We start from the raw sequence: 22,921 nt of genomic DNA, 5'->3' as shown, positions 1-22,921 counted from the left end.
TGAAATAAACAATAAGGGAAAATAACATTAAAACTGAATCACTTTGCTATACACCTGAAACTAACACAACACTTTAAATCAACTAAATCAACTATACTTCAATTTAAAAATTGATTTTAAAAAACCCAAAAAGGAAAAAATATATATATATATAATAATGAATACAGTGAACTCTTTATGTTCTCTGCTTTTCTGATTCACGTTAAAAAAGGTAGGTTAATCAAATCTTTCACAGGTCATAAGTGGTATAAAAATCAAGCTAATAGTCATATCATTTTAGTTAGTACTTTTTAAAAATTGTTTTAGGATTTAATAACATTCTTTCCCTTTGAGAAACATCTGACATCCTAAAACTGATATTTGACTGTTATTTTTTGCTTTAAAAAGTATGTTAATAGAAACTTTAGTATGCAACATAAATGATAACCTCACCAATCTTACCAACATTTGTACATGAATGAGAAGACAGGATTAAAAAAAATAGAAGACAGGATAACTGGTTATTGTTGAGTAGTTAAGTCATGTCTGACTGCGACTCCATGAACTGCAGCATGCCAGGCTTCCCTGTCCTTCACCATCTCCTGCAGTTTGTTCAAACTCATGTCCACTGAGTAAGTGATGCCATCCAACCATCTCATCCTCTGCCATCCCCTTCTCTTGCACTCAGTCTTTCCTAGCATTAGGATTTTTTCCAATGAGTCAGCTCTTCATATCAGGTAGCCACAGTATTGGAGCTTCAGCTTCAACATCAGTCCTTCCAATGAATACTCAGGGTTGATCTCCTTTAGGATTGACTGGTTTGATCTTGCAGTCCAAGGGACTCTCAAGAGTCTTCTCCAACACCACAGTTCAAAAGGATCAATTCTTTGGTGCTCAGCCTTCTTTATGGTCTAACTCTCACATCCATGCATGGCTACTGGAAAAACTGTAGCTTTGACTGTATGGACCTTTGTTGGCAAAGTGATGTCTCTGCTTTTTGATACACTGTCTAGGTTTGTCATAGCTATTCTTCCAAGGAGCAAGCATCATTTAATTTTGTGGCTACAGTCACCATCTGCATTGATTTTGCAGCCCAAGAAAATGAAATCTGACAGTTTTCACATTTTAAGGATAAACATATGTGTAAGTGATAGTCACTCAGTCATGTCTGATTCTTTGGGACCCCGTGGACTATAGCCTGTCAGGCTCCTCTGTCCATGGAATTCTCTAGGCAAGAATCCTGAAGTGTACGTTGCCATTCCCTTCTCCAGGCAATCTTCCTGACCCAGAGATTGAACTCGGTTCTCCTGCACTGCAGGCAGGTTCTTTACTATCTGAGCGGCAAGGGAAGCCTGTTATTAAATCTACTAGATATCTTATAAAAACTCCTGAATCATGGTAGGGAAAGCTCCTGAGCACAATGTGATCCAACTTTATAGCTTAAAATTATCTGGTCTGTAAAATGTTTTAACTAAATAAAATACAGCTTGGGATTTCTAACCTTTCATTCTATATTTTGCTCTTAGTATAAAGTGAAAGATTTGAAATTATCCTATATAGCCAAACAGCTGTTTCATCTTCAAGTAAGTTCAGCTTTCCTAAGCTTATTTATAAGATCAAGTGTCTTCAATTTACAGCACCCAGTCTTTTCCTAAACATCAAAGAGTATAAACATTCCTTGTATTCACAGGACATATGAGAACAGTTGCCACACGATTAAATTCTTCCAACTTAGGTCCATTTAAAAACATTTAAATGAATTTTACCACTGGTTTGATATGATATAATACTGTCTGCATCTTGAAATAAGTTTCTTCACGTCACATGTTCCAGGCAATACTTAACATATATGCATGAAATTTCCCATTGTCTTAAGTGACATAATCCAAATTCCTACAAGTCAACACCTTCTCAATATTACAGATTAATCTAATATCACTCATGAATTACAACACAACAATGCCATCATTTATCATTTAGAATTCACTGCAGGGAATAGATATCACTCATGGTATTTAAAAAGGAAGGGGTTTAATGAAAATAATCAAACTAACATTCAAAGAACTGAATGAGTTGGGTCTAAGACCACCAAGAATGACTCCCAGAATAATAAAAATAACAATTAAGGAAATGATTCTGTTTACAACAGCATCAGAAATAATAAAAGACATAGGAACAAATTTAACAGAAGAAGGATAGAATTTAAATTTGGCCAAGAAATCTTTGAAATGAACTGAATTTCCTGAAAACATCTAGAATGAGTTGCCTGCAGTAAGGCAATCTAGAGCTTTATTATAAAACATGTTAAAACTCCATTTTTAGACACGATCTTATAGGCCAATGGGACTGTATCTTTACATTAGTCTATATATTCTGAATTTCTGCAGACACAAAAATGTGTGCCTTCATACTCAGAATGGGATTCCCTGGTGGCTCAGATGGTAGAGTCTGCCTCCAATGCTGGAGACCTGGGTTTGATCCCTTGATTGGGAAGATCTCCTGAAGAAGGAAATGGCAACCCATTCCAGTATTCTTGCCTGGAAAATCCCATGGACGGAGGAGCCTGCAAGGCTACAGTCCATGGGGTCTCAAAGAGTTGGACATGACTGGGTAACTTCATTTTCATTTTCTTTCTTTTTTCATACTCAGAACATACTAACTTAACTGAATTCAAACTATTAACTTAAAAAAAAAGTACTATTAAAAAAACATATATAGTGAATAATCAACTTGACTCAGGATTTTACTCCCAAATGAGTGGGGTATTTTTCCTGCAGCATATAGGGCAGATACTCATAACAAAATATAGATGTTGGCAAGTTTCTATTTTAAAAGATAGGTTTTACTTATTGTTTCTAGCTCATTTACTTCTGTCCTTGTTTAATTGCTTATAAGCCCTTAGGGTATTATAAGATAGATAATAGTCCCACAAAAAAGTTTTTGTTGTATAAATTATAGTATACATGCAATAAAAAGTTTTATATTAGATCCTAGCACCAAATTCCTCTAACTTCATGAGTCAACTACACTGGCTTTTGGCATCTAAAAAGATTTGTACCACATTCAAATCTCTCTCTCACATTATTCATAAAATAAATTATAGGAAAAGCCACTAAAATGGTATCCTTTTAACCTAATTATGAAAAGTGACTTACTATGGTACACTTAGTACACTTAGTTGTATGTTAAAATGAGCACAGAAAAGGAAGTGAACAAGAAGGAGAGAATAGCTGTAATAGCTGGTATTACAACGTATCAAGGGAAATCACTTGAAAATGATTCATAAAGCTTTCAAAGCAGACAAATGGTCCCATATATGCCATTACGCATAAGAGCAACTATTTCCACTTCTGACGGCTTGGAGGTACAGGAAGCTGCTCATTGAGGACGTCAGCAATTATTTGATTCTGTTGTACCTGCATCACTAAACCAATCAAAGAGAAACCCAAGGTAGTTGCAGTTAGAAATCAATTTTTTTGCTGCTTCATTTTAAATGTGTTATTGGCTGAGGTGTTGGTATTGAATTACGCTGTAGCTAGACGTTTCACTGCATTTAGATTCTTGAATTAAAATTCTGCTTCTAAGTCACTACAATTTTATACCTCAGTTTACTTGCATATTCTGAAATGTTATGACTTGTTAGGAATCTGTCCCCCTATCCTGGGGATTTCCTCAGACCTCACATTTTGTAATTGGGAAAGTGACTTCTCTGATAATTTACCGAATTGGTAGTAATGAAAGCTAAACAGAGAAGTGGAGCTTATAGGTGATTTACATCCAGGACATAATTAATTGTCCATGAGAGAATTATTTTCTATAATGTTTATTTAACAGTACCATACTCTCCTGTCTGTTTAAATATTCTTTTTGTGATTGTATTATATCTTTCCAGTCTGTGCTTAGGGACCATTGGTACTATTTTCCAGTGTTCCACCATAGCAACTAACATTACATGTAGTCATAAACTACTGGGGCTGACAGCATCCTCTCATCCCACCTTCACATCAAAGATGAAGAAACAGATCTACAAGTCTGAATGACTTTCTAGAGGTCACAGAGTTAATTTCAAACTTAGAGTGAAACTCAGATTTCCAGTATTCCCTCTACTATGCTGTACAGTCTCTGAAGCCAGGATGTCATTCTCGTGTATTCAGTGACAATGGTCCTTGTATGGAGGAGATTCTCCCTGACGGAGGACAAGTGATCATGATGATTCTGACATTGTGCTGCTGGCTTCTTTTGTGAAGACACTGCTAGTAACTCCCTGCAAGAAGAGCTTGCAACTCAGCCACATTTTTGGTAGGGGCAATTGATTATCAATAAGCCAAACATATTCTTAACTGACTCCTTGGGTTTATGGTCAAGGACTAAAGTAGAAGAAACTTGCCTACTTTAGCATTATTTTTCTCAATAAAACACTTGGCAAGAATCAACCACAAAAATCTAGGAAGAGAAGTCAATTTCAGCAAGAATTTTAGAACAAGGAAGGAAAGGTCTGTTTTGGCTGCAATTTGTAAACCTCTTAGCAGCCAATATACCAAGACTGAAAGAAAGCACATACGTGTCAGTTCCATTAAGGTAATGAGGCAGAAATTCAAATATGAACCACCCCAGACTTATGCTAAGTGACTGAAAACAAATTCAATCTGAGGGCCAAGCAACATTTGTTCAGACAACTCCTACAGAATTATAGCCATAAACATTGAACACCATAGTTAAAGGGCTTAAAACTTTGGAGATTATTGGACATTGACTGTCTACATGACAACTAAGAAGCTGTGCTGACCCGCTCCCCATTGAATATAGTGAAAACTATTGAACAAAAACATTTTTTAAAAAAATGAAACTATGGAAATAGACCTAAAGACAAACAGTAAATGAAGAAACATCAGCTAAAGAAAAATTTGAAATTTTGGTTTAAATAAAAGGACAAGAGTTTGTGGTATTCGAAGAAGAATATTCACTCACTACACCTCCCAAATGAGCAAGGTGGGGACTCCATTCCAAACTGCTACAGCTTCGAACACAGGGCTCCTTGTCCCTAACTCCCTGTCACAAAGCAATTTCCCCTCAGGGTAGAGTAAGATGTTTCACCCCACCCCCTAGCTACCTGTTGTTGAGGCTATACCCTGGATGAATGTCACTGAGGGGCTGCTGCCCAGCCCTCACTCACGGTACAGAGACTTTACTACATGATACTATCAGCCTGAGAGTGGAGGCTCTTTTTATCTTTGCCCTGGTCCATGAAGCAGTAGTCCCATATTAGGTGAGGTAAGCACCTGAGGACTTCTGGCTCCTCTACCCTGACTTCTTAGGATTCCAATCCTAGAGGGAGAAGGGTCACTCAAAGAGAAGCATACCACTGTCCCAGTTTAACTCTTGAGCCCCAGGTTAGAGATTTTGCCTCGGGTGGACAAACTGTAAAACAGCTCCGAATCACTTCCTGAACTGATTTCACTGGAGAAAGTTAATCTCAAGGGCATTCGCAAAAACAGTGGAAGTTGCAGTGAAAGGCAACTGGGAGGAAATTTAAGCTCAGTTGGTAAAGAATCCGCCTGGAATGCAGAAGACCTGGGTTTGATTACTGGGTCAGGAAGATCCACTGGAGAAAGTATAGGCTACTCACTCCAGTATCCTTGGGCTTCCTTTGCGGCTCAGTTGGTGAAGAATCCGTCTGCAATGCGGGAGACTTGGGTTCGATTCTTGGGTTGGGAAGATCCCTTGGAGAAGGGAAAGGCTACCCACTCCAGTATTCTGGCCTGGAGAATTCCATGGACTGAATATTCCATAGCGTCTCAAAGAGTGGGACACGACTAAGCCACTTTCATTTTCACTTTCAAACCAGTAGACTGGGTGATTTATGAGAGAGAATAATTACAGAAGAGCCCACAAGAAAATTAAAGACTTCAGCAACTCTAAGCCAGCTAGATCTAACAGATATCTACTGAGCACTCCACACAACAGCAAGAGGATATATGCAGATTTAATATTCTCCAGGATAATCTACATGCTAGGCCATAAACCAAGACTCAATAAACTTAAAAGGCTAGAAACAACACAAAGTGTGTTCTCCTACCACAATGGAATGGAATTAGAAATCAGTAGTAAGAGAAAATTTGGAAAACTCATTAATATGTTTAAACAACACACTCCTAAATAACCAATGGGTTAAAAAAGAACTCAGAAGGGAAATCAGAAAAATACACTGAGATAAAACAAGACACAACAAATACACAAATACACTGTGTACACAACAAATACTGCTACTGCTAAGTCGCTTTAGTCGTGTCCAACTCTGTGCGACCCCATAGACAGCAGCCCACCAGGCTCCCCTGTCCCTGGGATTCTCCAGGCAAGAACACTGGAGTGGGTTGCCATTTCCTTCCCCAATGCATGAAAGTGAAAAGTCAAAGTGAAGTTGTTCAGTCGTGTCTGACCCTCAGCGACCCCATGGACTACAGCCTATCAGGCTCCTCTGTCCATGGGATTTTCCAGGCAGGAGTACTGGAGTGGGGTGCCATTGCCTTCTCCTACAACAAATAAAATGCTTAGAAAGAAATGTAGAGCTATATGCCTATGTTAAGGAAGATCCAAATCAATAATCTAAACTTCTACATAAGACACTAAGAAACCAGAGAGACTAAAGTAAGCAGAAGTAAAGAAATAATAAAGGTTGTGTGTGTGTGTGTATGCACGCTCTGCCGTGTCTGACATTGCGATCCCACGACCCATGGATCAAACCCGCATTTCTTGTGTCTCCTGCATTGGCAGGTGGATTCTGTGCCACTTGAGAAGCCCTAACAAAGGTTAGAGGAGAAATTAATTAATAGAAACGGTAAGTTAATATCTCCAAAGGAACAGTAGCCTTCTTTCTCCAGGAATGACAAAAGCACTATAGGAGGGTGGTGGCTGATGAATTCAGTAGCTTATAATACTTTGCTTTTGTTACTTAGTGTCACATTGGACTAGGCTTCCCCAGTGGCTCAGAGGGTAAAGAATCTCCCTGCAATGCAGGAGAACAGAGTTCGATCCCTGGGTCAGGAAGATCCCCTGCAGAAGGGAATTGCAACCCACTCCAGTATTCTTACCTGGAGAATTTCATGGACAGAGGAGCCTGGTGGGCTCCAGTCCACGGGGTCACTAAGAGGCATACGTGACTGAGCCACTGACACTTTCACCCCACTGGACCACAAGTTGTCATTCAGTCTGAATAAATGGAACCACTATCTATGTGTGCAAATGAGAGAATATTCCCAACCCTCATCAAAATTGCATGTGCACATGGATATTTAATAGGTATCTTAAAAAAACAAACAAAATTTTGGATGATCAAAAATTCTTTTCTCGCCCTTCGATCCTTGGAAAATCTATTCCTCCCCAGGTCTATTTCTTTCATCTAAGAACATGACCTACGCAGTTGTTCAACCAAAAACAGAGAGGGATCTCTTTCTTGATAATCAATATCTAATCCAACAGTAAATCCTTCCTTGTTTACCTCAAAAACAACCTGAAAAGTATATTTGTTTTCTCCATCCTCATCAATGACATACTAGTCACCACCATCATCTTCCATCTGCAAATGGAATCTAATCACCGTGCTTTTCAAAACAATTTTATGCCTTTTCCTAGGCACTGTATAAAATGTAAGCTGTTGAACTTGGTACACCAGGTCTGACACAATTTAGCCATGCCTGCCTCTCCAACTTCATTTCTCCTATTACTCTTTTGTTCACCAGTTTCCAGACAAAGCGGCCTTTATTTACTTGATGATATTAGGTTTTTTGTTTTTGTTTTTTTTTTTTTTGAATTAGAACATCTTCACTGGCTTTTTTACTGTGATCTGGAATACTCCAACTCTATTTCTTCTGACTGGGTCATTTTTGTAATTAATATTTCACCTTAACTCCTAACTACTCCCTAGACATTTCTAAGTAAAAATATTTCTTCAGCAACTATTATTGTTACATTTTATTTTCCTCAAAATAAATATCATTTTCATATATTTTATTCATTTCTTGTTTATCTATTTGTCTCTTCCATTGGACTGTAAGCTTCACAAGAGCAGAGACCTTGTCAATCCTGTTCACTGGTATATCCTCAGCTACTGAAGAATGCCCAGCAAATGGTAGTGACTCCATAAATAAATGACATATTCTTGAAATTTCCTACTATTCCAATCCTGTATTCAACCTTTTACTGTTGAATACTGTTGTTTACTGTCTTAATGTCGAATAATCCTGTTGGCATTAATTTATAAATATCTTTTGAATATATCTACTTCTTTCCATGTCCTCTATTACTTTGCCAGATAACATTAATCTCTTAACTGAGATTAAGAGTCTTTGATTCTGAGACAGCCTCCTACCTGAATTTCTGATATCATCTTTTGTCCCTCTCTCATTTTCTTACCACCCTGAAGATATGAATAATCCATTCCAAACTATAATAGAATCATGTTGCTCTGCTATTTGGTACTGCTCAGTGGCTTCCCACTGTTCTTAGAAAAATATCAAAATTATTAAGAGCTGCAAGGCCATAGGTGGTCTTATTCCTATATACTTCTTCAGTCTCATCTCACTATTTTCTCCTTCGTGCTCCAATTTCTGGTCACCCTGGCTTTCACTGAATTACTTATCCTATTCTGCTTTTTGCATCACAAAGCTTTAGTGCCTGCTACTCCATCAGCCTGGAACAGCCATCTTACTCCTCTTTAATACTTTTGTTTCAGATCTCAATCAAGAGTGTTAGGTGCTTGGGAAAGTCCTGTTGATCCATAATAAATGAACATAGTCTTGAAATAGTCAAGATCAAATACTCAAGCCTGGGTTATCAGCAGGAACACTGTTGAAAAAAGAAGAAAAGTGAGAAAATAAAAAAAGAAAATCCAGATGAGATGCCTGGGTTCAAGGAGAGGGTTCTAGCTATTCATATTTTCTCAACAACCTCCCCTTCTGTTTGTTATCTCTGATTATGAAACTGACTCTACAGGATCTCAAGCTATTGCTGAAAATTCTCCAAAGACTGAGACTAAACTATTTCTCAAGGCTGAGCATCCCCCTTTGGTTAGCTCCAACTGATCGTTAGAAAGATCAGTTTTAGTGACTGAGCAAAAATTGGTTTTCCCTCAACCTCTTTCAACTGATGCTCATTCTGTACCTCTAACATAAATAACAAATTCGAATTTGGTGAAACACAGGGCTGCTTTGTTTTACTGACAAGTCATCTGACACTTTGACTCATAAGCTTTCTTTTCATCTAGTATCTAAGCCTCTAACACTGATGCTAACTAATGCTTCCCCACCTAATGCACATGGACAGTGTTCTGTGTGTCTTTTTCACTTGAGCACACTGTTCTTCAATCTACCTATTGTATTTGATTACGTTCTGTTTAGCCTATTCTAGAATAACAAAATCTTTGGGATCCTGATTTGCTACCCTTCTCTTTTACTTCATCTAGTAATGAACAGATGTGCCTTCAGAAAATCATTAATGAAAATGTTTAATAAAAAAAAATCTAGATCACAGACATTTTCTATGTCACTGAAAACATTTCTTTACACTAAATTCTTCTGATATCAACTCAGTTACAAGTTCACCATTTAATCAGTTTAGACAATATTGAAAACTTTCCAAAATGTTATAATTTGGGCAACTATAACAAAATATCATAAACTGTGTAATTTATAAACAACTTATAAACAGTAAGAAATTTATTTCTTACAGTTGTGGAGGTTGGAAAGTCCAAGATCAGGGAGCTGGCACGTTCTGTACCTGGTGAAAGCCCCCTTCCAGTTTGCAGGCTATCAACTTTTCCCTCTGTCCTCACTTGGCAGAAGAGGCAAGGGAACTCATTTTTAAAGTGCATTAATTTCATTCATGAGGGATCTGCCCCCATGATTTAATCACCTCTCAAAGGCGCCGACCCCTAATACTAACTATAACATTGGGCATTAGGATTTCAATGTTTGAACTTCAGGGGCACAAAAATATTTAGCCTGTAGCACCCTATGTATATGTGCTCAGTTGCTCAGTCATGTCCGACTCTTTGCAATCCCATGTACTGTAGCCACCCAAGCTCCTCTGCCCGTGGAATTTTTCCAGGCAAGAATACTGGAGCAGGTTGTCATTTTCCACTCCAGGGGATCTTCCCGGCCCAGGAATCAAATCGAATCTCTTACATCTCCTACACTGGCAGACAGATTCTTTTACCACTGTGCCACCTGGGAAACACCCAGTATGTTTTATCTAAAGCTTCTTTTAAAACAATGCAACAGTCATAAAATAGCTTATTTTATTCCAGGTGTTATTATGTATTAGGCAGCATTTTTCCCGAGCTTAAATCTATTAATTTATGCGATAAGAACTCAAAGAAAAGTGAACATTGCAATTTTTGTTGTTTTCCTTTCAATTATTATTTCTATTATTATTGTCCTTGTGTGTGTGTGTGTGTTAGTCGCTCAGTCGTGCCCGACTCTTTGCGACCCCATGGACTGCAATCCACCAGGTTCCTCCGTCCATGAGATTTTCCAGGCAAGGATACTGGAGTGGGTTGCCATTTCCTTCTCCAGGGGATCTTCCAAACCCAGGGATCGAACCCAGGTCTCCTGCATTGCAGGCAAATTCTTTACCAACTGAGCTACAAGGGAAGCCAAGCAGTTCTACAACCAATTGTAACCTTGTCAGGAAAAAAAAAAAAAAAAGAAAAAACTGTAGTTACTCTGACATAACTTGTTTTAATGAGGCCATGCTGGCTTTAATGATCCTGTTTCCTTTCCCAATTGCTCACATATCAACCTTATAATAATATATTTTAAATTTTAGCCTGGAAAAAAGGCCAAGTTTTCTGGTTTGCAGAGTGTACATATCAGAACTGCTTTTGTTGTTGCTGTTTCTGCATAGTTCCTTAGAGTTACTCAGTATTAACTGTAGGAGAAATGCACATTTTAGGAAGTTTGGGATCAGATCATTAAATAAAGTCTATGTGAAAGGCAGAAATGATTAATACTTCAATGCTTCTACAGACCACCAAACTGCTGATTAATGTGTCTTAATAGTTCATTTTTTATATTCTAAGGATGATTACATCACTTTCTATATAGGCATAAGTGATTATCACAGATTTTTGGCCACTAAGTTAAAACTATCTTGATTATAGCATACAGCAACAGTTAGATATATACTTGGTCTCTACAGAGGTTTCCTGTAATGACTAATATGGTTAGGAAGGAACCTTCATTCCTCTGGTTTTGTTTTCCCATACAGAATCACAATAACTCTATAATACCCAGTCTTCTTCCTTCATCCCTGTAATACCCAATCCTCTTTGCTCATCCCTTCTTTATTTCACCTCATATAGAAGAAGTGTTTGTGGTTGACTGGGCCAGGGTATGACAAGCATTGATTCATGTATTTTAATTAGCAGAGCTCATCTATTAAACATCTATGGGCTCTGGGGATTAATTTTCTTTTTTTCCCACTCAGGACACTTATCCCAGGTCAGTATATCTGGTTAACTCAAAGTTTCCCTTGGTAAGTTTTAGCAAATCTTTTGGTCAGCAAATGAAAGTCACAGTCTCTAATTAGCTTTATTAATACTAAAGCCAGTATTTGATCTCTGTCACTCTCTCTTCCATGTCTTATTTCTCAATTGGTTCTAAATTCAAGATGGAGCAAAAAAAAAAAAAAAAACAAAAAAAAACAGGTGTGATTTATTGGTTTTCCCATACTGAGAACTCTCCAGCTCCCATAGGATCTAAATGTTTTTCTTGAGGACTGAGAGACTTTCTTTAACTTAGCTGGAGGTGTTTACCCAGAAACAACACGTCTCATTCAAGATGGCTCAAGTCTCTCCTTGTTTAGGAATCAGGAGCTCTATCTTTTATTTTGGAGGACGACCCCCCGCCAAGTTGCGTTGGCTCTTTAGAGCTATCCTGAGAAATCCTATCCCCAGAAACTTAATTTTGGGGGTGTTCATTAGAATGGCACTCATTTTCGGTTCTGAATAGGTATCTGAGATCTCCCAGGGGCTCACAGGTGTAGAGTGTCCTCTTCTCTTTTCTTCCATGGCTTGACTCATGAGTAGTGAATCCAAGAGTCGTGTCCTGGTACCTTGACTGCTGGGGGGGTAGAAAGTATTGCAGGGTAGGGGCCCTTCCACATGAGCTGGAGTTGAGCCTTTGGGGACCCATCTTTCCAGACTTTAATTAGGACTTGAGTCCCTGGAGCATATAGTGATGGCTCTTTAGAATCTTTTGAGTCCTGGTTGACATTCCACAAGCATATATCCTGTTGGAACTGCCCAATGGCCATGGTTTAAGACCAGAGGGTCTAAGCCTTTGGATCTGGGAAGAGGTCACTGACATAAACTAAAGGTCTCCCATATAGCATCTCATGAGGACTAAGACCAGCCTGCTCCTTAGGGGCAATACGGGTGCAGAGGAGAGCTGTTGGTGGTTCAGTTCAGTTCAGTCACTCAGTCGTGTCCGACTCTGTGCGATCCCATGAATCACAGAGCCTCCTTCTATCCGAAGGAGGTCTCCTGGGTTATCTGTTTTATCACTGATTTTAAGAATTGGTTGGCTCTTTCTACTTTTCCTGAAGACTGAGGCCTCCAGCCAGTTGGAGATAATAAGTAATGCCCAATGCTTTAGAGACCCCTTGGGTGACCTTAGAAGTAAATGATGTCCCATTGTCAATTTGTAATGATCTGGGCAGACCAAATCTTGGAAAGATTTCATGGAGCAGTTTTTTTTTACCACTTCCTCAGCCTTTTCAGTCTGAGTGGGAAAGCCTTCAGTCCATCCTGTGAATGTATCTATCATGACTGGTATGCATCTATACCCTTGAGAAACTGGCATCTGGGTGAAGTCCATCTGCCAGTCCTTTCCTGGGTAGGTCCCACACCATTGGATGGGCTGGGCTAGCTGGGGTCTTCGAGCTCCTTGGAGGTTGTTTAACTGGCAAGTGGAATAAGAGGAGACCATTTGCATTATAGTCATTTGGAGGCCTGTTCCTCTGAAGGACTTCCTAGTAATTTTTGGAGTGGCAGCATGTAAGGAGTTAACCAACTTCCATTGGAGGTTCCCAGGCAGAAAAGGGAGTCCTCCTGTTGGAACACCCCATATGATCTTGAAAGCCCTCCCTCATAGCTTTAAGAGTCTCACCTTCAGGATATGAAGCAGTCTCTGGCAAATTAGTCTGTGGAACTAAGGTGGCAAATCCTATTAGGTCATGGTTCTGTAATGCTGCTCTCCTAGCTGCCTGATCAGCTGCTTGGTTCCCTCGTGCCACTTCTGTGCTCCCTTTTTGGTGTCCTTTACAGTGGGAGACTGAAACCTCGGCTGGCGGATGGGCTGCCTCCAAGAGCCTAAGGCTTTGATCACCAGATTTGATTGGGGACCCTCACATGGTCAAGTGGCCTCTTTCTTTCCAAATAGCAGCATGTGCCTGTAGCACCAGAAAGGCATACTTGGAGTCAGTGTAAATGGCTACTCTTTTTCCTTTTCCCAGCTCTAGAGCTCAAGTCAGGGCTATGAGCTCAGCCAACTGGGCTGAAGTACCTGGTGGCAAAGGTTTAGCCTCTATGGTCTCAAAGTTGGAGACTACTGCATACCCGGCTCTTCTTTTTCCATCCAAAACAAAGCTGCTTCCATCAGTGTACCAGATTTCCCCAGGATTGGTCAGAGGATCTTCTGACAATCCCTCTCGGGGTTTTTTACAGTGGCCCAAAGTTTCTGGGCAAGAGTAAAAGGGGAGAGAGCCCTCAGGGGTAGGCAGGAACATAGCTGGGTTAACATAGCTCACAGGGGTGTGGCGGATTCATGCTGATGTATGGCAAAACCAATACAATATTGTAAAGTAATTAATCTCCAATTAAAATAAATAAATTTATATTTAAAAAAAAGAACCTCACAAGGGGATACAGGCAGGCTTGGATTTTCCATCAGCACTACTTGATATCTGAGGATCCTTTTATCAGACATTCATAAATGGCCTCTCTGATTCAGGAGCTGTTTTACTTGGTGGCTGGCAAAAATAGTTTGCCCCTGAGAGAGTTTTAAAGCATCTTCTATCAGGACTGCAGTAGCTTCAAGATTTCAAAGGCAGGGAAAGATCTCTTTCCAATAAAGGAGTAGGACACTCAGGGACCACCAGAAACTGGTGGGAAAATAGTTGTCCATCCCAACAACAAAGTGCTTTGGTGCATCTTTTTGTAACTGTCTTTCCTGTAGCACCCAAAACGGTACAGGTTTGGGAGGAGAAGGCTCTGGAGAAGGAGGTCAGGACACAGTAGGTAGCCCCTGTGTCAAACAAGAAATTCTCGGATCTACCCGCCACATGCAGTTGTACCCTTGGCTCCAGCCCTGTGATGGTTATCTGTGACAGGCGGGCTGGCTGGAGTGGGCCACTTCAGTCCTGTTGAACCACTATGAGGGAAGGCTTGGCGCTTGACCCTGAGGCTTTTGGGGTCCCAAGGGCAGAGTGCCGCCCAATGTGCCAGTTGATGGCATTTGTAGCAAGCCGTTTAAGGAGACTTGCCATGGTTTGGACACTCTTTGGCCTGTATACAGATTAGGCATTTGCCTTGTGCCTGTCCTTTAAGGACTTGAGGTTTGCCATTGGACTTTCCTGGAAGGCGGCCAGCATCTGGGTAGGCCTTGTCTCTCTCCTTCTCTCCCTTTCCTGGGCCTTGGCCTCCCTCTCCTGTTCTCTGTTATAAAAGGTGCTGGTGGCTGTCATCTAAAGAGGCAGCAAGGCCCTGCTGCTGTCGCTGTTGTAACTTTATCCTGATGTCTGATGCACACTGGGACAGGAATTTGTCCTTTAAAATCAGCTGTCCCTCATAAGAGTCTAAGTCCAGATTGGTAAACTTTTGAAGGGCCTTTTTTAGACATTCCAGAAAGGCAATGGGATTCTTGTTGGGCTTCTGAGTTACTGCTGAGACCAGGCACAGTCCCACAACTAACAGGCATCCTTCTATTTCCATGGGTGGACCTCCTTAGGGGTGAGTCTTTCTGAAGCTTATCCTACCCCGTACTGTTGCAACCTGAGAGCTGAGCGTCCCTGAGTCAGGGTGCAGATCCCCAAACAGGTTGAGGCATGACAATTTCCTGGAGATCAAATCCCTAGGCAGGATGAGGCATGTCAGCCTCCCAAGAATTGGGTCCCTAGGCAGATCAAGGCATGTCGACCTCCTGGGACCTCTGGACAGGTGGATCCCCAAACAGGTTGAGGCATGACAACGTCCTGAGGAGCAGATCCTTAGACAGGTCAAGGCAGGTCAACCTCCTGGGACCCCCACGCCAGAGTTGGGCATCCCCAAGGTCTCCAGTGTGACTAGTGCTGGACAGAATTAAGGGGGTGTAATCTTACTCGTTGCTAGTTTGTCCACCACGGATGGAAATAGATACCATGATGTAAAGCAATCCAAGCCTGTGTCCTGAGACTGGGAACCTGGTGCAACAGCCATAAGCCTTATCGTCTTATTGCTCTGAAGGAATGTAGGTAACTGACTTCTCTAGTCCTCCACAAGAGCAGGTTAGGGTGTTTCCAATGGTAAACATTTTATTGTCATAGACCCACTTTAGGTAATAACAGAAGTAATGACAAAGGGGTGGGTTATCTGGTCCTGTTAGGGGCATTAAGAGGATTTTAATAATAAGCGGGGTGGAGCGATGCTGTCTACAAGGGGGCAGGGTCCTGGTTGTAGGAGTTAGGAAGTGGCTTAGGAACAAATTGATAAGAGACAACAGACCAGATGTTCAATAAAAGTGGAGCGGAGATTTGATCCGGGGGGTATGTTTGCGACTTTAGGAGAAGGGTAGTAAGGGTTTGGGCCTGAATGGCCTGCCTGCAGGGCTAATTCCCAAGTGGCAAACATTATCCCTGGAAGCCCAATTGCCCTTGAAGGGATACCACCAACAGGTGGACTTCTAGCAGGCACTGTGTGCCTGGCACCCGCGCTAGAGGGCTCACTGAGAGATGCTGTTGTTGCACACGTAGGAAACATGGAAGATGAAGGCCTGAATATCTAGAGGGGTTGGATATTATATAGTATGTCCCTCCCGAGGGCCAGCTATTTTACAGCTGTCCCTCCAGAAGACTGTAGAGGAAACACTGCGGGCCTGGAAGGGGCTCAGGAAAAGAGGATGAAATAGGAGGGAAGAGGGCAGGGCACAACTTCTGAAAGAATGACATAGCCCAAGGGCATAACAGAAACCGATAAAATCAAATGGGTCCAAGATGACCAGGCAAATTCAACTAAACCCTGATCCTCAATCTGCAAGCTAAACGACACAAACAGAGGTGCCAGGACAGTTCCAAGACACGGTCACAAGGAGTTGGAATGAACCTTCCACACATTAGTATATGAAATCACCCAGCCCATAAAAAAGTAACCACACCACATCCCATGGCCATCGCACTCACCCTCTGTGATGGCCCACACTCTTGGAGTGTGCTTCTCTCTGAATCCGAACAAATCCACCTCTTACCTATCGCTGTGTTTCTGAATTTTTTTTGCAACGAGACATCAAGAACCTGAGCTTCATTAGGTCCTAAAATCAGGCACCGAGGGTTTTGGCTGGGCTTAAGACCCAGTAGAATATGACTAAGTGACTAAGCATAGCACAGTGTCCCTGCCACATGGGTTTGGGTCCTAATCGTAGGTAAACAGTTTCAAACACAACTTTTCCCCTTCAGGAAAGATGATGACCTGCCCAATATTTTGTAAGCAGTGGCACAGACAGAGAGAGGAGCTGAAGGACGGGAGGAAAACGCAGTGAGAAAAACATGCCGAGGAATCGCCTTCATAATCTGCCAGAAAATCTGCTAAGTACCTGACCTGTGCTCACAGTTTTTATTGGCCTGATCCTTGGCACAAAGAAGATTAAGGAAAGAGGAACCCTCACCTGCTTGGGCAACAGCTACTAAGGAGCAGCAGATAGTAGAGTCTTTGGGACACATTGGGGAGTAACCCCTGCCAGAGTTCCTCACTGCACCTACTGCCACCTACCTGTTTGCAGGGGGTTTGAGAAACAAGAATCAAGAGATTGTAAAGGAATTAAGATTTTGCTAGCCGTATGTCCTTCCAGCAATATGAGCAAGGACCTCCTACCTTAACCGGAGGTCTACTGGAATCTGAGACTGAGCTGTGTGAGCTTGATGCCAAATTTGTTACTGCAGTCCTGGTTTCCGGCATGCTGGGCTTCTTGTCACTTTCTCTGCACTGGGTTTTCTTTGTGTTCAGCTTCCACCGCGGGAGCTTTCACAAAGTTGGGCTTCTGCTGTGCTTGGCCTCTGCCTTGCGGGGAGCCAAACTGAGGTTGTTTCAGCCAGGTTAAATCTGAGTCATGGCACCATATATGTTGGGGGAGTGTGTAATTTCCTTGGTTCTGTCTCACTGCAGCAGAAGTTTGAAGCAGCAGACCAGTGTTACAGCTCGGTTTTATTTGGCAAGCAAAGGAAAATACAACCTCAGGCATGAGGGCAGACTGACCCAAAGAGGCCTCGACCCATCCTGGCTTCCTTCTTTTTCTATGTTTGTCTCCTCCCCACCACCCCTTGAGCCTGCCCTACGCAAATTGGGCTGGCCAAGAAGGGGGTGTGTTTGTTTCACCTGAAGTTCTCACTCTGGTCCTCGGACCTTCTTTTGTTTAATTTTTGCAGGCTTCTCCCTTCTTTGTCTTTTAGTCACCACCATTTTGGACTTCTTTTTCCTATTCTAACTACCTAACACCTTTAAATTTATTAGTATATCATTTTAATTCCATATAGCTCATATCTGTAGCCTCACCCACATAATGTAGAAATAAAATCTTCTTATTTAATCATGAATACATTTCTAAAAGCAAATTTCCCAAGCACTATTCCTTTCCCAATCTACCCTCTAATTCCATGATATTAAAATTATGCCCCATACATGGTTAGTGACTCATTTCTTGAAGAGAAACAGGAGTTTATACAGTAACATGCTGTTTTTATGTACTTTTTAAAACAAAATGAACAACAGAACAAAAAAATGCCCTTGTGAGAAAATTAAGAATTTGTTCAGTTGCAAGTGATACCAACTCAATTTCAACTAAAACAAAACAAAATAAAACAAAAAAGGAACTAAAAGACTCTATAAACTGGAAAAAGAAGAAGGGATACTGTGCTACAGGAACAGCAGGTACCCACTGCATTCCACTGACCGGCCCCCTTGCATGCACACACAGACTGCTATATACATACTTCCTTCCAAATATACAACTCATTTAAGTGTTTGTTCAGCATTATTTACACAATTATTACAAGGAATGAAGAATGCACTCTCAGTGTTAGGAGGTGAAATAGATCCAAGTAAAAACCTACCTCAACTACCACAAGCAATCCCTGCTTTTTTCCAGTTTATCAGATTATATCTATGGGCTCTTTTTTTTTTCTTTAAATACACATACACACTTAAGTTTTTACAGAAACATACAATGTTGATGTACGCATGCATATCTTTGTGTTTTTCACAGAAAAGTCACACTTCATGTAATATAAAAATTGTTTCCATCCCTCTCCCTCTCACCCACCACAATAAGTCCCTTGGAGAGTTTGCCATGTCATTTTCAAACCTGATATATAGTATGTCAGGGCTGTATATACCATAATCTATTTGCAGTTTATTTTCCCACTAATGGAAATATAGGCTGCTTCCAATTTTACAGTAATAAACAAGACTGCAAAGAAAATACTCGTTTATTCCTTCCTCTGAAGTATAATATTAAAACTGGGTATATAACAAGAAATTGTATAAACTGTGTTTATATTTTCTTCCCTGTTTTCCATTAGCCTGTGGTTTTCATTATTTGGCTATCTATGTACATGTTTTACTATTAATCTAGTGTTCGCCATTTGTATATTCTTTTTCGTCTGTCACTTGCTTTCTAACACTGCTTATAGTGAAGTGCATTGGTTGTAGAGACTTAAAAAATGTTATACAGTCAAATTTACCAATTTAACTTTATGGCTTCTAATGTTGGTTTACAGAGAGCTTCCATAACTCAGAGCCCCCAGATTATTTTGATTTATTTTCTTTAAAAGTAATAATTTTATGTTTCAGAACTTTAATCCAACTAGAATTTATTTTTACGACTCAAGTGAAGAAGATCTTTAACTGTGGTTTTGCCAAATATTTATCAGAATTTCCAGCACTACCTTTAGGTAGCTTAAAGGTTCTCTGTCAATTCAAAAGAGTTAAAATTATTTTTATAACTAACTTTCCATACAGATGGGTCACTTTCTGTCAAAGTGATCAGTTTTTTACATCTGTACCAAATAACCAGTGCTTTAATTATTTTATATTAGAGCAAATTCTCTCAAACATTTTGCTCTAAAACATGTCAGTTGCTTTCTACTTTAAACTGAGCTAGAACAGGGACGGGGGAGCCTGGTGGGCTGCCGTCTATGGGGTCGTACAGAGTCGAACATGACTGAAGCGACTTAGCAGCAGCAGCAGAACAGAGACTGGATTTACTCTCCCAGAAGAAACACTGGACAAAATACACAAACAATAGTCTTCAAGACATTGAAAAAGGAAAATGATCACCGAGAGAAAGGAAATGAATTTAGGCTTACAACTGTCACAGCTTTATGACCTTGAATGTTCCAGGCAACAGAACAGGGAGGGAAAACCCAGGCAGAGCCTGGACGATTTCCTGACCTGAGATGATGGAAATGGGAACTGAGTGGCTATAGTTAGCCCAAACGCTACTCTGTTACTAACAAGTCTCAAAAGTAGGAACTATTCCAAATAACTTAATTTCGTCTCAGAACAAAGGTCAATCATACACGTTATCAATGCAAAAATGTCCAGCATTTAAGGCAAAATTCACAATGTTTGACATTGGGAAAATCCAGGAAAAGACAACCCCAAATTAGGGGGGGAAATAATACCAATCAAAAGCAAACAAGAAGGTCTGAAAAGGCCAGCACACCTGAGGTGGCGAGCCTTCCGGGTGGGGACTCGCCACGCTGGGGTGGCCTGGGATGGCCCTGTGGCCACCAGGGGAGGCTGGACCCTAGGACAAGGGGTGCTTCCTGCCTGACTGGCTCCAGAGCAGCTCCCAACACCTACCTGCCTACTATGCACCTTTATCCTCCACCCCCAACTATGGCCACTACAGGAACACCCTGACCCTCAAAGAGGAGGGTTTCCAACCCTTCCAGCAGTTGCAGGCCCTGTCCACATAGGCTTCTGGACAGCACCTCCCTTGCTGTGTGCACTGGCCCAGCCTTGCCAAGGGAACCACTCTGGTACAGCAAGTTGCCAACTTGGTACCCAATTCCCCGCCTCCCCAAGCAGGTGGCATATTTCCAGAATGGCAGTCACCACCAGCGAAGACTTGGGACACACCTGAGTCCCACAGTGAGCTCTGGAAAGTCAAAGTGTTAGCTGCTCAGTCCTTGTGTCTAGCTTCGTGATTGCATGGACTGTAGCCCACCAGGCTCCTCTGTTCATGGAATTCTCCAGCCCCAAACTCGTGAACCAAGGGGAAAGCATCTCACCGCTACCACCTCACCCAGGAAGACCTGCACTTAGTTCTATAATGGGTCATCCTCAGCCCACAGCTTTCGGCCCACTTGCACCATGCAACTTCCAGCCTCCTGATCCCCACCGACAGCTCCGGGTCTGATTTTCTTCCTCAGAATAATGACTCCCTTCAGCTACCAGAAGGTCTTCACCTCCAGCAGATGGAAGTTAGGTTAAGTCACAGATTTGGGGGTATTCTATAGCAGCTTTGGGGCCAAAGGAATCAGGTTTGGAACCTTTCAGCATAAAGTGGTCAACACCAGTGAAGTCAAGATGCACAATTCCTTAATACATGGGAGATCTTTGAAGACGGTCATTTGAGCCACTTTACTTACAGAAAAGGAGGTACAGGGAACTGGACATCCTATGTCAGCTGTGCCCATTTCCCGCTGGAGCAGAACCTTGTGGCCACACTATGTCAAGGGCAGATCTTTTATGAAAGCTATAAGGAGACCTACCAGAACCAAGAGCTCCTCCTGTGGTATGGAGATTGCTAGGAGAAGTCTTTGGATATTCCGGTGAGCCTACAGGTTGTAAAGCAGGGAAAGCAGGCATCTGGGTCCTCTAAGGGTGATGACATATCTTTGCCGTACCCAGTGAGGCCCTCTTAGTGGAAGGACTGGGCTCTTTCCCCAACACAGCACCTTCCTGCTGCTTCTCCACTTGCCTATGGAACTTCTCCCTCCCAACTCTAACGCAGAACACAAAACTGAGGGCGTGTCTAACTAGATGGCCATTGCCCAGATGGAGGAAGATGTCCTCATCTTTCCAAAGCTGCTGAACCTACTTCTGTTCACCAGGATACTTTTTCTTGTATCCCTTCACCTGCTCACAGAGAACAAAAGTGAAACACATGGATGCAACCTCTGCCTTAAAAAAAAAAAAAAGCAAATAAAAACAGATATTAAAATTAACAGTGATATTAAGTTGATTGTCATAACTATATTCCACATGGTTAATAAGTTAAATAAAAAACTGAGCATGTTGAATAGAGACATGGAAAATATAAAAAAAGATTCAAAAAACTCCAAACCAAAATCCTAGAGCTTAAAGTTATTATGTCAGAAATGAAAAATCCTCTGGATGGGATTGATGGCTAACTGGATACTTCAGCACAAATAATTGATGAACTTCAAGACACAGCAACAGAGATTATAGAATATGAAAAAGAGAGCGGAAAGTCTAAAATAATGATGAGAATTAGCAAGCTATGTGACAACTTCCAGCAACCTAATATATGTGTGATTAAAGTCCCAGAAGTAGAGAAGAAACAGGGGGTACAGAAAAAACATATGAAGAATAATGGCTCAATTTTTTACTAATTTGGTGAAAAGTATAGTGCACAGCGTGAAGTTTTACAAAGGCAAAAGAAACATTTTAAAAACTGCACCAAAGCACATCATGATCAAACTGCTCAAAACCAGATAAAGGCAAAAATATTAAAAGCAGCCAGAGAAAAAAGACATATTATATACAAATGAATAGAGATAAGGATGACAAAATATTTCTTATCAGAAGCAATATGAACCTGGTCATAGTGGAGCAACATCTTTAAAGTACTAAAGAATAATCAACTTATTAATAGAAATCTATACTTACCAAGGGGTACGGAGGTTTGGGAGGGAGACAAAACCTTAGAAAGGAAGAAACCTTTGTGGATGATGAATATGTTCATCGTCTTGATGGTGGTTAATTCACAGGTATGTACCTATGTCAAAATGTATCAAAATATGCACTTAAAATTTGCAATTTCTCATATGTCAATATTTAAATAAAGCTATTAACTATTTTAATGGAGAAAAATCTGGCATTCTTACACAGTTTACTATTTTCTTTTTTAAAACCAGCTGGATGAAACTGGAGCCGATTATACAGAGTGAAGTAAGCCAGAAAGAAAAACACCAATACAGTATACTAACAAATATATATGGAATTTAGAAGGATGGTAATGATAACCCTGTATGCGAGACAGTAAAAGAGACACAGATGTAAAGAACAGTCTTTTGGACTCTGTGGGAAAGGGAGAGGGTGGGATGGCATTGAAACATGTATACTATCATGTAAGAAATGAATCACCAGTCTAGGTTTGATACAGCATACAGGATGCTTGGGGCTGGTGCACTGGGATGACCCAGAGAGATGATATGGGGAGAGAGGTGGGAGGGGGGTTTCAAGATTGGGAACTCATATACACCCGTGGCGGATTCATGTCAATGTATGGCAAAATCAATACAGTATTGTAAAGTAAAATAAAAATAAATAAATAAATAAAAATTAAAAAAAAAAGAACCTAAAAAGAAATAATAAAATAAAATCAGTTGGTCAAGTTTCATTGTAATCCCTAATGGAATTTAAATTTGAATTCCACTGATGTATGATATG

At 40.8% G+C, this 22,921-nt stretch overlaps 1 pseudogene; it reads left to right on the top strand.

Annotated features, from left to right (window-relative positions):
• LOC102182865 lies at positions 20,466 to 21,150 on the top strand (annotated as a pseudogene).

Source organism: Capra hircus, chromosome 7, assembly GCF_001704415.2.
Source record: "Capra hircus breed San Clemente chromosome 7, ASM170441v1, whole genome shotgun sequence".
In the NCBI taxonomy this organism is placed as follows: Eukaryota; Metazoa; Chordata; class Mammalia; order Artiodactyla; family Bovidae; genus Capra; species Capra hircus.
Note: the sequence above shows the minus strand (reverse complement) of the source record. Positions and strands in the feature narration are given on the sequence as shown.